General features: G+C 55.9%; 1 long non-coding RNA gene across 1 annotated transcript; it reads right to left on the reverse strand.

Annotated features, from left to right (window-relative positions):
- Window positions 1–3,724: 3,724 nt before the first annotated feature.
- On the reverse strand, window positions 3,725–13,022 carry LOC138850060 (uncharacterized). Its single transcript, XR_011389435.1, has 3 exons — window positions 12,908–13,022; window positions 11,273–12,650; window positions 3,725–5,631 (listed from the first exon to the last, which is right to left on the reverse strand). It is a non-coding gene; the product is annotated as an uncharacterized lncRNA (long non-coding RNA).
- Window positions 13,023–14,442: the final 1,420 nt, after the last annotated feature.

Consider the following 14,442-nt stretch of genomic DNA (forward strand, 5'->3'; position numbering starts at 1 on the left):
TGGTGTGGACAGCAGACAGCGCTCAGCTGCCTGTGCGTGCCCAGAGGCTTCTGCAGCTTTGTGAGCCCGGATGGGAGGGGCTGGAGCCAGCAGGTGCACAGTTTGCTGCACTATTCACCGTACCTAGCTAAAGCTGGGACCAGAAAGAAAGCACAGACCAAAGGCAGAATCTTGGAATAACACAAGTTTAGGTCGGTCTCCCACCCCTCGTTGTGAGTGTGATTTTGTAGCCCAGCGAGAGCTATGCAGGCAAGCACCACTGGGCCGGAAGTCAAACAGACCAGGACTCCGGTCCTGGCTGTGTGATGTTGGCCAAGTCACTTCTCCTCTCTGAGCTTCTTTTACCCTCCCCCATGCTGTCTCAGGATCTCCCCCAGGCCAGCAGGGTGGACTCAGCTAGCAGCTGATGGAATCATTCACTTACTTATGCCACATGACCCAACTGGGCACCAAGCCCTCGGGGGCTTCTATACTTGTGATGGGAGAAAGGGAACAGGGACGGTCTGCCAGGACGCAGAGAATGCTATGGAGAAAGGACAGCAGGGATGGTGGGGCTCACGCCAGGGTCCCGGAGAGGTGACCAGAGGCGACCAGGGACGGCCTTGTGGAGAAGGAGGCTTCAAAGAGAATGAGACTGTCCATCCCTCGGTCTGCTCCTCCTTTCACACACAGGGACATTCCAGGGGGAGGAGGCGAGGGAGGTCATGGCAGAGCTCACTTGGTGACTCCTGTGGGCGCCTGTCCTGGGGGTGGCTGTCAGCCCGAGGAGAAGCATGGGGCCAGGGCGTGACAGGTAGTAAGCCCCAAAGCTGGCAGTCCCTACCCACCAGGCTTTGGGGATCATCATTAACCCCAAAAACAAACAACGAAAAGCAAGACACCTGCTATTTCACTTGGGATTTCACTTTGCTTCTGAGGGCTGATGAGAGCAGGAGGTGATGGACTGGCCGCAGAGACAGGCCAGACACTCAGTGAGCACCTACTGTGCGCTGGCACTTGGTGTATGGAACAAACTCCTGGCAGGGAGTTACGGTCTGTGGAGGAGAAGACACAAGTCAGCTCCGTCCCCAGGGCTGGCTGCTGTGGGCAGGCTCAGGGCACACAGACACCCAAGCCATGGTGGACTGGGGGACAAGACAGGGTATGGGAAACCACTGATGTTCCACCTGGAGGCACTGCTCTGGGAAAGGAACTCGGGCAGTGCAGTGTAGTGGTTACAAGTGATCTTGGGAGTCAGCTGTCATCAGTGTCTTCAAACATAATTAAAAAAAAACCTGTTATATAATTTAATAGATTGTACATTTTTATTTATTTTATTTGAGCAACAGAGAGACAGAGAGAGAGCTTCCGTCTACTGGTTCACTCCCCAAATGCCCACCACAGCAGAGGCTGGGCCAGGACTGAAGTTGGGATCCCAGAATTCAGTCCCGGTCTCCGTGTCAGTGGCAGGGACCCAATTACTTGAGCCTTCACTACTGCCTCCCGGAGCGGGATTAGCAGGAAGCTGGAATTGGGAACAGAGTCGGAGCTTGAACCCGGGTGCTCCAATATAGGATGTGGGTGTCCCCAACGCTCATCCCCAAAACATAGATCTTGTTGCTGTTGGTCAGGTGTGGTGAGGCCAGCAGAGCAGGGGGGAATGTCATTGCAGAGAGGGTTTGTCACCCACAGTTCCCGGGAGGAGGGCCCTCTGGCACCAGTCACACTGCACGGGGAGCCCCAGGGTGGGCCAGGGGAAAAGTGGGCAGGCAGTCTTCAGGGCAGTTCCTGCAGGAAGGCAGGCAGGAGGGGCGCAGGGTGAGGACGGCTGGTTCAAATCATCTCCATGGGTTCAAGTGTGTGGAGACGGGTTGCCTGGTCCATGGTCCTGTTATGATCAAGGCTGGGGAACTGGTGGCCCTGAGCGTGAGAACTGACATGAGAGGTGGGGGAGGGCCCTCTGGTTGGTGAGTTTGTGTATGGACGGCGTCCGTGTCCATCTTCTGTGGCTGTAACCAAGTGCCTGAGCCTGGGTGACCCTTCAGGGAAGGAAGCGCCTGCAGCCCGTGGCTCTGGAGGCCGCATCTAATGAAGGCCTTGCACAGTGTCCTAGGGCGGCAGGAGGAAAGAAGGCGGCGGGCAAGCCGACCAGTGCAGAGCACCAAGCAGGACCGCACCTTGAGACCACCTGCCCTCTGGATGACTGATCCAGAGCCTGAGGATAAGAGCCCAATCCCCTTGGCGACCTCAGCCGCCTCCCTCGGGCCCCCTCTCCAACACCACCACAGTGACAAGCAAAGGTCAGCACGAGGGGGAAGGGCAGGCATCAGGCTCAGGCGTGAGGAAGCCTCTTGGAACGCTCACATCCTGTATCAGAGCACCTGCGCTGGGGCCCCGCTGGGCTTCCCATTCCAGCTTCCTGCTAATGCGCACCCTGAGAAGCAGCAAGCTCAAGTGACTGGGTTCCTGCCATCCACAGGGGAGGCCCCGATGGAGCTGCTGGCTCCAGGCTCCGGCCTCACCCGGCTGCTGCTACTGCAGGCCTTTGGGGAGAGAACTAGTAGGTGGGAGATCTCTCTTTGTCTCTATTTCTTTGTTTGTCTTGCCTTTCAAATACATAAATAAATATTAAACGAAGGCATTGCATGCAAAAAAGATTTCAGCCTGCGTTCTGGAGAAGGCAAAGCATAGTCAGGCTCCCAGGTGAGCGGCTGACCCCTGAGCACTGGCCAGCCCGAGAGGGATACTCTCTGCAGGGCCAGCAGAGTCACAGCAGTCAAAAGCGACACAATCGTGGGGTTACTATAACCAGGTCCCGATTGCTGTGTGGCTCCGCGCAATCTTTGTGGCCAGCAAACGACCTGCCTTCTCTTTGGCTCAACTTCTTCATCTGCGAAATGGGAGTGATCGTTTGTCTCGGGGCTGGGATAGAGTGGCCGGAGGAGGCTGAGTGTTAGCGGGGGCCTGGCAGGTGGTGGGCCAGCTGTCCCCCTCCCCATTCTGGTGTGCTGATTATACATGCAGAACCAAGAGGCAGGTGGCCCATTTGTGAGAGAACCAAGAGGCAGGTGGCCTGTCTGTGAGGGGTCTGTAGACAGCATCCTCTACCCCTCATTCTGACTGCAAGACTGAGCCTCTTCATGAAAAGCACCCTTCTGCCTGGCTTTCGTGCACTGTGTGGCCCTGAGGGGTGCTGGGGAAAACCAGCCATAAATTGCCAATCACCTGCCGTGGGCCACTTCCTCTCTTAACTGGATCTCCACAAAGCTATACAGTCAGCGTTGTTCTCTCTATTTCCCAGATGAGGAAGCCATAGCTCAGGGTGAAGGGACCTGCCCTGCCCACCCAGCATATCAGAGCCACTGGGGCCACCTGTGGCTCTGCAGGTGCGGAGGGCAACCAGGAGGAAGGGTGATTTTAGTATCGGGGGCACATGGGGGTCCAAGGTCGCTGGCCTCTGCTTCTCACAGGGGGACAAGAGTGGAGAGGGGGCTCTTCAGTTGGGTTTCTCCTTCCTCTAGACACTGGAGTCCTGGGGTCCTGGGTGGGCTGCTTCAGAGACACAGCTGCACTTACTTCCAGGCAGGGCATGTGGGCAATCTCCCCCCCCCCCAACACACACATACCAGACACATACACTGCAGATATACACACATACCACGCACACAAAACAGGTAAATTTGCGGGATCTTCAATGAATTTATGGAAAATGCATCTAATGAAAAAAATCACAGATTTCACAAGCTTTGGTAGGAAAATGAATTTATCTTTGAATTCTATTTTTCCAATGGTTTAAAAAACTTTATTTGTGTGTGAGAGAGTGCTCTTATTGCTGCTTCACTCCATAAATGCCTGCAACGGCTGGGGCTGTGTCGCTCCCCCTCTTCGTGGAGGAACGACACAGGACCCTGCGCTGTTCTTTTGTCTGCTCGGCCCTCCCCGGGTTTGCTGCTGGTTCTTCCCGGGTTGGCTACCGTCCCTTCCACCTCCGTGGAAGGGCGGTTCCCCCTGGCCACTTTCCCCACTTCCGCGGGGGAGCGGCACACCGCTGGCCGGCTCTCTCGGGGGCTGCACAGGTGTTCCTTTAGATAGATGTTCCCCTTAGATGTTCCTGGTGCATGGTGTCTCTCTCCTCCTTTATAGTCCTCTTCCACCAATCCCAACTCTGCTACCCACACGCCGAGTACGCTGCTCTCCTCCAATCAGGAGTAAGTCCTACAGTTTATTAGTTGAACTGGAGGCAGCTGTGTAGAAGCTGTTACTCCCTTCTCAGCGCCATATTGTGGGAGAGCAGATGCATAGAATAAGTCTTAATTCCAGTAACAGTCTAGTCCGAGTTGCTCCCCACAGGGCTGGGCCAGACCAAAGCCAGGAGCCAGGAACTCAGCCCAGGTCTCCCACAGAGGTGGAAGGCTGCAGTTGCTCAAGCTGTCACCTGCTGCCTCCAGAGGTGTGCATTAGTCAGACACTGCATCAGCAGTGGAGCCAGGGTCTAGCCAGGCATTCTGAAATGGGACACAGGCTACCTTGATCAGTGGCTTAACCACCGGACCAGACTGTGACCCTCTGGGAACCTTTGGACATACCCCTGGAGCAATACCTATGCACACACACACGCCCCAGTACTGCAGCCTGTGCTGGGCTCCCCAGGCGGCACTTTCCAGACACCAAGGGCTGGATGTGCCCCCGCCCACGTCTATGCTATGTGCTGAGCATGGTACCCTGGGTGGGGTGCAGCTGGGGGCAGTGGACGGCTGCTCACCTAGCTGTGAGGGTGGCACAGAGGGATATGTTTCATGATGTTTTCTAGACTGAGTGGTGTGAGTGCTGGGATGTGGCGTATGGTGCTTTCATGTGTGTGTGTGTTGGGGGGGGATTCCTGTGCAGTTTGTGGGTGTGAATGTCACTTATGAGTGATGAGGTATACACCCTTGCGGGTCCCAGGCGCATGGGCGGGGAAGGAAGCATTGTATGGCTGCCTGCCCAGGCCTGGGAGTGGCTTATTCCCCCAAAGTCAAGGCGTCGCCTCTCTGTCCACTTTAGCTCCAGTTGCTCAGAGCAGCCTGGCGCCAAGATTCAAGACTGGCGTGAGCCCCCAGTCCTGGAGCTGTCCACAACCAGATCCTTCTCAGGCAAAGGGAGAGGCAGAGAACAATGGGGGCATCCATGCCTGGGCCCCAGGCCTGGAGGGGCAGGGTAGGCAGGAGGAGGCTGGGACTGCAGCCTTTCTCACATAATCCTTGCCTTGGCGTGAATGTGTCCCCACAGTTCACGTTGGAAACAGGACCCCCGTGCAACAGCGCTGGGTAATGGGGCCTAGGGGGAGGTGTTTAGGCCGTGAGGGGCCACTCATGGGGAAGGGTTCCTTGTCTTGGGAGGGGTCACCAGGTTCCCCAACATGGAGTGGGCCCCCGAAGACAGTTTGAGCTCCGGCCCCACTCTGCCCTGTTGCTCGCCCCCACAGCTGTCTCGCCACATGACGCAGTCCCCAAGGTCACGCCACAGTACCAGGCCTTCCAAAGTCATGTGCCCTCCATTTTGGACTTCCCAGCCTCCAGAAATGTGAAATCCTTTTATTTTCTTTCTAATTGACGTGGCCTCAGGCGTTCTGTTACAGAAAGGACACAGGCGCAGGTGCTCCTCTTCATGACCCTGTGAGCAGGAAAAAAGGGTGAGACCGAGCAGGTGCGCCTGGGCCTCCCATTGCAGGGGCTGCTCCCTCGCTGGGCCTGGGGAGGCCAGGAACTCAGCCCAGGTCTCCCACAGGGGTGCCCGGGGTGCAATTGCTCCAGCTGTCACCTGCTGCCTCCAAGGGTGTGCATTAATCAGACGCTTCATCAGAAGTGGAGCCAGGGTCTGGCCAGGCATTCTGAAATGGGACACAGGCTACCTTGATCAGTGACTGTGACCCTCTGGGAACCTTTGGACATACCCTCGGAGCACATACGTATGCACACATGCACACACACACACACACACACAGGCACACACGCCCGAGCACTGCAGCCTGTGCTGGGCTCCCCAGGCAGCACTTTCCAGACACCAAGGGCTGGATTTCAGAAACAAACAAGAACTTACCAGAGCTGTGGCTCTCGTCACAGGATCAGAGCCACTGCCAGGAAGGGAAGTAGGGGGACAGAGGCCCCAGTCTCTCTCTTCCTGGTCTCCCCACACCACTGGCACCTCCCATTGGCCAGCCCAGCCACAGGTGAGAGGGTGCAGGAGTCTGGGCCACAGGAGTCAGAGCCCAGTGGAAAGTGGATCTGTAGGCCCGACAAAGGCCCCCAGCACTGTCCCCAGCCTGTCTTTACCAAGGGGACACTGGGGTCGAGCTGCCCAAGGCTGCTCTGTGGAGCCTGCAGAGCAGGATCAAAGGGCCTACCCGTTGGGAATCCACAAGCTGTTCACTCATCCTCTCTGGACTTCTGGTCAGACAACCCAACTGCTTTTCCCTTTCCAGCATTCCAGCAGTGGCCAGAGGCCCTATGAGGATAGCAGAGGGCCTGAGACAATCAGGCAAGAGAGACGTTTGGATGAGGCTGCCAGAGGATACGGGTGGTGGACACAATAATAAGAAAGAGGTGGCAGAGGACAGTGGGGTGCTGGGAAGCCTAGTCTGGGCCTTGCTATTGCAGGTGGGAGGAAGGAGGCACAGAGAAGTTCCGTGGTTTGCCCAAAGTGGTTTGCAAAGCAGGTGCAGGGAGCTCTCCCCAGCCAAGGACATGAGGGTTGCCCCCCACCCCTTCCCAGAGGCAAGGGCAGGACCCTTTGAGGAGCATTTCCTGCCCCGGGTGTGTTTATGTAGCCTAAGACAGGAAATGACCCAAGTGCCCATCAATAGGGGAATGACTCAACAGGATACAGTCTTTTTATTCCAAGATTTATGTATTTTATGTGACACGCACAATGACAGAGAGCGAGGTCTCCCATCCAAATGCCCACAACAGTCAGGGCTAGGCCAGGTCAAAGCCAGGAGCCAGGAACTCCGTACAGATCTCCCTCTGGGGTGGCAGGAATCCCGGTACTTGGGTCATCATCCACCACCTCCCAGGCGCATTAGCAGGAAGCTGGATCAGAAGTGGAGCATAGCTGGGTCTTGAACCAGCACTCCAATATGGAATATGGGTGTTCCAGGTGGTGGCTTAAACTGGCTTTGCCACAACGCCTATCCCAGGGTACAGACATAGCAGGACCTGGGCAGGTTCTGAGAGGGTGGGATGGGGTCTGTGAGGCAGGGATTCATTGAGTGAGTGGGAGTCTGGCTGCTGATTAAGAATGCAGTGCTATTCTGCGTGACCCCCATGGGGTGTAAGGTGCAATTGGAAGGAGAGATATCAAGTGTTGGTGAGAAAGCACAGGAAATAGAATCCTTGTATGCTGGGTGGGTGGGTGGGTGAGGGGGTGCAGCTGTTGTGGGAAATGGCTGGCAGGTCCACGCACAGCTTAACAAAGGGATACCAGATGGCCCAGCAATTCTACCCCTTAGGGATATCTGCCTAAGGGAAGCACAGATGCTGTTTGTCCACACAAAATGCCACACGTGGGTGCAGGTGTTGAGGTGCAAGAGGTTAAGCCACTGCCCAGGGTGTGGATATCCCGCATCTGAGTGCCGGTCCAAGTCCCAGCTACGTGGCTTCCACTCCAGCTCCCTGTTAATGCACCTGGGAAGGTTCCAGACGTTGGATGGCTCAAGCGCTTGGGCTCTGCCACCCACGTGGGAGACCAGGAGGGAGTTCCTGGCTCCTGGCTTCAGCCTGGCCCAGCCCTGACTGTTGTGGGCATCTGGGGAGTGAACCAGTGAATGCAGGATCTCTCTTTCTGTCTCTGTTTCTGTCTGTCTGTCTCTCTCTCTCTCTCTGCCTTTAAATATCCTAAAAGGAAACCTCAGAGGTGCACATTCATAGTCACAAAAGGGCCAGGTCCTGTGTGAGTCCACGTACATGAAGCTCTCGAGCAGGCACACCTCTGCTCCTCGGGACAAACAGCAGGTGAAGGGTTGCCCGGGACCAGAGAATAGGAGCAAACTTCTAACAATTCATCGAAAATGGAATTCAAAGATAAGTTTATTATGGTGCAAAATTTTTTTTAGATCCATGCATGTAAGGAATCTTCCAAAAGTTCATGGAAAGTGTGTATCGTGAAAAAACCTGCAGTTTTTGCACCAAAATAAGCTTCTTTTAATTCTGTCTCCCAAGGGCTTTTTGAAGTGGCCCCATATAGAGGGATTGGAAGCTGGTGGCTAAGAAATACCTGCTTCTGTCTGAGTTCCTGAAAATGTTCTCAAACAACTCTGTGGATGTATTAAAAGCCATGGACTTGGGGCCGGTGCCGTGGCTCATTTGGTTAATCCTCCGCCTGTGGCAACGGCATCCCATCTGGGCGCCAGGTTCTAGTCCTGGTTGCTCCTCTTCCAGGCCAGCTCTCTGCTGTGGCCCGGGAGTGCAGCGGAGGATGGCCCAAGTGCTTGGGCCCTGCACTCCATGGGAGACCAGGAAGAAGCACCTGGCTCCTGGCTTTGGATTGGAATAGCTCTGGCTGTGGCGGCCATTTCGGGGTGAACCAATGGAAGGAAGACCTTTCTCTCTGTCTCTCTCCCTCACTGTCTAACTCTATCTGAAAAAAAAAAAAAAAAAAAAAAAAAGCCATGGACTTGTATACTTTAAATGGGTGGATTTGATGGAATGCAAATAATAATTCAATCAAGCCATTCTAAGCAGCAGATGACAGAAGAGCGTGTCCAGTGTGATTCCGATGTGCAAGAAAAGGCGCAATGACACATGTATCTGTGTGGCCACAAAGTCTTCCTGGACAGATGTCACCAATGAAGTGGCTGCTGGGGTTACTAAAAAAGGGGCACGGGGAGCCCTAACTCTCACCGTCAAGTACAGTGCATCCAGTCCTCAGTGTCAGCATGTTGCTCTTAACGACAGAAGTCGCTCCCTGCGTCCAACCCCACCCCCCAACTTGGACTCTCAAGACCCCTCCTTGAGAAGCAGGCCTTCGTGCTGGCCTGGGGTGGGGGCAGGGGCTGCCACAGGAGCTCATGGGAGTGGCTCTGCCCAAGGGGGCAGGTCAAGAAGTCCTCCACCCTGGGACCCGAAATAGATTTCCGGTTGCAAACTTAGCCAAGCAACTATTTTTGGCTGCCTGTCTACAAGAGGCGAGTCCAGCACTGGCTGGAGCCCCAGGCCCAGGCTCCCAGGATGACTGCCCAGGGGCTATAAACAGAGCACCTCCCTGCCCGAGCTCCAAGCTGCTGCCATGCCCTGCGTTCTTTCTGTCAGCTCAGAAGCAGGACTGGGCCGAGCCCCAAGAGCCAGGGTCAGGGAGTGTGCAGTCCTGGAGCGGGTCCTGGGTGCCAAGTGCAGTGTTAGAGGTGCCGGTCGTGTTGCATGTCCCCCAACAGCCCGGTTGAGAAGAGATGGTCATTATGATCTTACAGGTGGGGAAACTGAGGCTCGGAGGAGGTGGCCTGCCAGAGAGCCCAACAGTCGGAGCTGAGGCTCAAACCCTGTGCCGCTTGCCTGTTCAAGAGCCGAGTTACAAAGACTGCAGCTCAAGCTGAGGCAGGCAGTAGAGGAGACTCACAGATTCACACGGCAGAGGGAGGGAAACGTGGACTTCCGGTAGGGCTCAGGCAAAGGTTCTCTTCGCTCCAGCCTCCTCTGTGTCTGTAAGCATCATCATTAAGCTGAGTTCTCTCTCAGTAGCCAGAGACGTGGCTACCCTCTCCTTCTAACAGGGAGAGCTCTGTGTATCCTCAGACACATCTAGAGAGACAGCAGGAGCACTGCCCAGTGTTCCTGACAAGACTCCCAAGATGCATTGCGAGCGAAGGGGTGATGGGTGCTCCTCCCTCTGAACCAGTTACTGTGGCCAGGGCAGATCTTAAGGCTACAAGGCCCCCCGAGCTGGGGTGAAAGGCAGCCTTCTATGGAGCTTAGGGGATCTGGAAGACAGGATGTGACTCCCAGTGCAAACCAGGGTGGGAGAGGGGACAGGTGCATGGGGCAGGGCATCCTCAGCCACTCCTCTCGGTGAACTAAGACAACCTGAACCCACTATACTGAATAAAGTTACCTCTCCGTTTCCCCACCCGGAAGATGGAGACCAGGTCTTCTGCAAGGATCTTTCTATCAGTGAATGCTGTTTGCTTCATTCAGTCCCACCCTGGCTGTGACACCATGCGGGGAGCTGAATGGGTTCCCATTTCCACGTTTTCCTTCGTTTCCCAGACCCTGGCCCGATGCCCCTCCAACCCTCTCTCCCTGTGACACCTCAGCCCCACAGGGCCCAGTCCAAGCTCTTTGTCAGGCATCAGGGACCTTGGGACCCTGCCTCCTACTGCTGCTCCAGCCACTGCTGCCTCATACTGCAGAGGCCGTGGGTAAAACCTCATAAATCTCGGGCCAGCGTGGTCTCGCCATCTCTCGCTATCTTATCCCCATTTCTGTCTCTGTCTTTCTCACATCTCTCAGTCTCTCTATGTCTGCATCTACTTCCAGGAGCATCCCCTGGCCTGCCTGCCTGCCTGCCTGCCCGTCTGTCCCTCCCGTCTCTCCCTCCCCTCAGCTCTGTCTGCCCCAGCCTCCCAAACGCCCACAGAGCCGAGATCCTAATGCGCTTTGCAGTCTCCCAGAAAAACAGATGCAACCCTGAGCACATTCTTCCTGCTCGCTGGAGCTGCAGTCTCACGGCATGGGGGAGGGGCAGCCTCGGCAGAGCAGGAGGGAAGGAACCCCTCCCGCTGCCGGGGGACCCTGGCCGCTGTGTGACCCTCCAGGGCCGTGACAGCTTCCTCTCGGGGACGTCAGCGTGGGGACAGTGGCCGGGCTGACGGCAGCTCAGCTGGCAGAGCCTGGCCTCACAGAGGCAGTCAGGGTGCACAAGGAAGGCCAAGGGTCCAGGCTAGCACTTTCTGGGCCGGAATGACCCTGTGGGAGCTCACGGGACTCTGCGCAGACCTGGGTTCTGCTACCTGGGCCTGACTTCAAGGCATTCCCTCCCTCACTAGCACGTTCCCTGATGCATGTACGCAGTCATTCAATACACATGATGAGCATGTGTGCAAGTGTGTGCTGATGTCCCCAAGGAGTCCTGGCAGCCTTCCCAGAGGAGGTGAGGTGGCTCAAGTCTGAAGGGAGGGAAGGCTTGGGTGAACAGAGTGGGGACGAGGGTTCCGGGGGAGCTGAGGCCCCATAGAGAGGACTGCAACTGACAAATGGGAAAACAAAGGGCACCCAAGGAGGCAGGAAAGACTGCCTGATCCCAGTGTCATCTGAGTTCCTCTTACCCAGGGCTGAGCCTCAGGTGTTGCTGGGGGAAGAGAGGGCATGAGCAAGTGAGGCTGGCCAGGCAGCGGGGACCCGCGCCAACTCCCAGACGGGCGCTGTTCGGAGGAAGGTGGCAATGGCTGTGCTGTGGGGCTCAGATTTGCCCAATGGTCCATTGTTCACGAGAAGACAGGAAATACAGACTTTCTGATATAAGACGCTTGAACTTCAAATGATGGCGACTTGATTCTTGGACAAAATGGGGTGGGCAGAGCAGAACCAGGGGCAGGAACGTGGGTTCCGTGTCCACTGTGTGTGAACCTCAGGCTTATCCCGAAGGGGCAGGGCCTGGCAGGATCCACCCCCATCCAGCCTCTGAGAGGAGACTGGTCGGACCCTGGGGTCTCTGGGAGGGTCTCACTCCCAGAGGGCCTGCCAGTGCCCACTTGAGCATAGCCCAGGCCCCAGGCCTCTGACAAAGTAGACAAACCTGGTTCTGCCTTGGGCTTGAATCCTAACCCTGAGTGGGTCACATATGTCTTTGTCCGTTCTCTGACTCCAAAGAGTGTTTGAGGTTCTGCCACGAATGCATTCGGACTTTCAAGATGTTATATAAAGTGATGGAGTCCGGCAGGAAGTCCCGCCCTATGGAGGATCAGGGCAGGCAGTAACTGGAGACAGAAGGAAGGCTTGTCCAGAGAGCACCACTCCTCGAGCTGGACTCAAACTGCCACTTTGAGCTTCCCAGCAGCCCAAGCAAAGAAGGCAACATGCTTGTTCCATGGCTCATAGAAAATAAAATACATCGTTGGATCAAAGAATTTAATGTCCTGGTACTGGGCCTGAGACAAAATTGCCCCCCCTCCCCAAAAAGCAGCTTTTTCCCCAGAGGTTGCCAATAATAAATCCATGTGCTGATAAGAAAACTCCAGCTTCCTGCAGCTGTTTCTTCAACATCCTTCCGTGCAGGCTGACGGCCTAACACCAAAAACATCTGTCAGAGCAGCAGTGGAAACAAAATTGGAGGGTGGGGCCAAGTTCATGCACACCTCTGGTTGCAGTCTCAGCCGTAACACGGGCCAGACCTCATGCCCATCTCCGGCGCTTGTCGAGAGACTCGGGGCAGACTAGGTCTCTAAGTCGCCGGTCGTGGTTCTGGCACCGAGCAGGTCTCGCTGTGTTCCGCAGGGCACTTACTTTAAGAAACGAACAAGTCTCGCAACCTGTCCCAGGAGGACGCTCTGCTGTATGGCCCACACTGGCCTCCGGAGTAGACTGGCAGGGTGCAGGGGCACAGGTGAGTGCGTGATACAGCCTCTGCTCCACACTGTCATTCAGGGATCCAGGCTCCTTCCACGTGTGGTTCCGCCCTCCTCCCCCCAACTCCAGGAGCTTCTCCTTTTAGCCAGAGATGCAGGGAAAAAAGGAGGATAGAGTGTGAGAATGTCCCGTGGTCTGGACCTGGAAGCCACACACACACACACAGCACTTCCACCCACAGGCCATTGGCCAGAACTCAGTCCCTGGCCACAGCTAGCTGGACTGGAGGCTGGCAGGTCTGGACTCAGAAAAAAGAGGGGGTCGTAGCTGCTGGGGAGTGGGAGGGGAGCCCGTCGATCTCCCTCGCTGGAGCCTCTACCACCAGTAGGACTTACCTTGGCACCCGATTCTTCATGCTGGCCAACCAGCCGGGTAGCTCTGCACCCACTCGAGTTTCCCCCAGCCGCTTGCTCCTCCCCTCCGAGGCCTGGAAGCACAGGAAGTGAGAGCATCGGTCCCTGGCCTTTCCCACGTGCGGCTGTTTTTAGTTTTATGGACACTTGAGAGCCAGAGACCTCCTGGGTCAGTTATTTAGTTATTTCCTCTCCTGTGGCCAAGACAGAGAGCGTCCCTAGGGTTCCGTGGCCTGTGGGCCATTGCAACCGTGCATCCACTCAGCTTGGAAACTGCTGCTCCCCTACAGGAGCCCAGGGGCAGGGTGGAAAAGTGGCTTCACTAAGGGGACCAAAGCAGCCACCTGCAGGCAGAGACCTCTCATACAAGAGACCAGGTCACTTAGCAAAAAGAGGAACAGCAGTTTCCATACACATAGAGGTTAGAGCAAGCCACACACAGAACTTGAAAAGAGGGAAGAAACAAACAGCAAACCAGTGCATAAATGGAGGCACAAGTCAACACCATTCACCAACAGCATACCTGATATCTTAGACATTTGCTATGGTTGGGCCACAAAACTGATGTTGAGCTTCCCAGTAGCTAGTATGAAAAGGGAAACTTGTCCAGTTACGTCAATCACAATGAATATGCTATTTGAACAAACTGGTTACCCAAGAGAATTATGTTGGGTGTTTATTATTCCTTATATTCCTACACAAGGGATGCACTAATATCATCCCCAGTTAACAGGGAAAGAAAAGCCCACAGCCTGACAGCAGTTGAACAACCAGTGGTTCAGGCTTAGCAAATAGGCCGATCAGAGCCTGGGCTCTCACCCACCCCCTAGATCTCACACTCTCCCCAGGCCTCACAGGTGTAGACACCGTATGACAACCTTGCAGTGGCCACAGGACAGCCACATCTCTTTACACATGTGCTTCCCCGTCTGTGAACATCCCAGTCTTCAGCCCAGGTCCAGTGGTGAGTCCCTCCCGGTCCCAGCTACCCACTTCCGGCCGCCCCCCCCAGCCGCCCACTTCCGGCCGCCCCCAGGAGTAGATTGGAGACTGTGGCAAGGACCCTGCCTTGTATGCTACCCTTCCTCAAGTCCCATTCTCAGGGCTCAGCTTTGCCTAAACATTGCCTCAACAAGCTCACCCTGAGGCTGGGTGCTGCGGGAGGGGCGGGGAGGAAGGGGCGTGGTGCTCAGCTCAGCCCCGCCCCACTCCCATCAACATGGCCGGCAAGGCCCACCTACATGAAGCTCCCCACCTGACGCAAGAGGCGATAGTGGAACACAGACACTCCTCCCTCACATAGCACGAGCGGGCTGTGCAGGAAGTATAATGAAGGCAAAGCAAGGCCCCTTGGAGGGAAGACCACTTCATCCGGAAACGAAGTGATGAACAGGAACTGGCCAGGCGAAGAGGTGAGATAAAAGCCCTGGAGCCAGGGGACGGAGCTTGCCGTGTTCGAGGATGGGAAAGTCAGCCGCGTCACGTGGGAGGGGATGGGGCAGAAGCGGGTCAGAGAG

Source organism: Oryctolagus cuniculus, chromosome 6 (genome assembly GCF_964237555.1).
Source record: "Oryctolagus cuniculus chromosome 6, mOryCun1.1, whole genome shotgun sequence".
Taxonomy (NCBI): domain Eukaryota; kingdom Metazoa; phylum Chordata; class Mammalia; order Lagomorpha; family Leporidae; genus Oryctolagus; species Oryctolagus cuniculus.